General features: G+C 52.1%; 1 pseudogene; it reads right to left on the bottom strand.

The window, feature by feature from the left end:
* Nucleotides 1–953: 953 nt before the first annotated feature.
* On the bottom strand, nt 954–1,306 carry LOC104465948 (annotated as a pseudogene).
* Nucleotides 1,307–1,539: the final 233 nt, after the last annotated feature.

The raw sequence follows: 1,539 nt of genomic DNA, 5'->3' as shown, positions 1-1,539 counted from the left end.
GGGAATTATCATAGAGAATATAGAACATTTACGACATTCAAATACAACACACTGAAATTAGCGTAATCACTGTGATCCTGCTTCTGAAGCTCCCCATCAAGCATGCTCCTGTGACAAGACATAGCTGCTATGAACTGGTACATTGTTTCGTTTCGGCATGCTGCATGCAGTGTATTCCTTCCAACCTACTCCTCCCCGATGTATGTTCCAGACTTCCATGCCTGCCAGACCCTACTGCCTCCTGATAATTTCTTCATTGTGTTGGTTATGATCTTCTTTGAATTTCAGTTTTCTTGCATTCTGAATTACACTGACCATTGTGTCAGAAATTGATTATACGTGTTTTGTGGTGACAATCAAAGGGCCTTTCCACTAAAGCACCTGCACAATCCACGCTAAGAGGCCGCTGCCTGGAACTATGGGGTAAGGAACTGCAAGTTAAAGGTCCCCAAGCTTCCTCAAGGGGAAGAGGAAGTCAAGGTTGACCTTTGTCCTAATTTAATGTCACCACAAAATGCATATAATCCATTTCTTAATCCCAGTGGTCACCTGCTAAGGGGCGTGCCTTAGCACCCAAGCCCTGCAGCTATCCTTTATCCTGACGCATCTATCCTTCCTAATCAAATTGGCTTCCTGCAGCCTCACAATCCACTGGAACACCCCTGGGAGCTCTCTGATGTGTTTTCCTCTACACCTGTCTCTTTCACGGCTCCCACTATGGGCGGCCATGGCAAATTTTCCCAGACCCCTTCATACCGCCCCGGCCACGGCCTCTTGCCCACATACCAAGGGACAGAGCAGCTGCCCCTGGGGCAGGACAGAGCTCACCAGCAGCAGAGGCTGCACAGGGGAAGCCTCATGCTGTCCCACTCTGGGAACGTGGTTCCACCTGACCCGCGTCACCCACCACAACCCAGGCACCCCATCCCACCCACTGTTGTGCCAGGCCTCACCTTGATCAGCTTGCAGCGGATCTGGGCAGATACCATGTGGCTGTTGCGGAGGTTGCCGACACGGAACATGAGGCAGAGCTTGCCATCCCGCTGCGAGATGACTGCAGCACGAGTGAATATGAGGGTCTCAGCTCGCTTCTTGGGCTGGGACATCTTGATGAACATGCAGCCGATGAGGAACGCATCAACGATGGAGCCCAGCAGCGACTGGAAGAGGAAGAGCACGATGCCCTCAGGGCAGCGCTCAGTAATGTAGTGGTGCCCATAGCCAATGGTGACCTCTGTCTCGATGAAAAAGAGGAAGGCCGAAGGGAAGTTGTACACGTTGGCCACACATGGACTGTCTGGGACATCTTGATGAACATGCAGCCGATGAGGAACGCATCAACGATGGAGCCCAGCAGCGACTGGAAGAGGAAGAGCACGATGCCCTCAGGGCAGCGCTCAGTAATGTAGTGGTGCCCATAGCCAATGGTGACCTCTGTCTCGATGAAAAAGAGGAAGGCCGAAGGGAAGTTGTACACGTTGGCCACACATGGACTGTATGAGTCATCGTGAGCCTGATGCAGGTCACCTCGCAGGTAGG

This window comes from Pterocles gutturalis, unplaced genomic scaffold (assembly GCF_000699245.1).
Source record: "Pterocles gutturalis isolate BGI_N339 unplaced genomic scaffold, ASM69924v1 scaffold42188, whole genome shotgun sequence".
Taxonomy (NCBI): domain Eukaryota; kingdom Metazoa; phylum Chordata; class Aves; order Pterocliformes; family Pteroclidae; genus Pterocles; species Pterocles gutturalis.
This window is presented reverse-complemented; position numbering and strand designations above follow the sequence as displayed.